A 224-nucleotide genomic window follows, 5' to 3' on the forward strand; every position below is an offset into this window, starting at 1 on the left:
TGTGGACCAATATGGAAAACTTAATGCTAAGTGAAGCATATCAGGCTATGAAAGACAGACTTTCTATGTCCTCACGCAATATACATTGATTATCTGAACTCTATGGCAGAAACTGAAAGTTTTGAAAATCCAATAATAGAGAGGGCAACAGTAGATACCAAAGATAGTAAGGATAGGGGTAATATGGGAGTGGGTAATGGAAGGAGGGAGAAAGAGGAATAGGG

The sequence above is a fragment of the Tupaia chinensis genome, unplaced genomic scaffold (genome assembly GCF_000334495.1).
Source record: "Tupaia chinensis unplaced genomic scaffold, TupChi_1.0 Scaffold145528_1, whole genome shotgun sequence".
NCBI classification, from domain to species: Eukaryota; Metazoa; Chordata; class Mammalia; order Scandentia; family Tupaiidae; genus Tupaia; species Tupaia belangeri.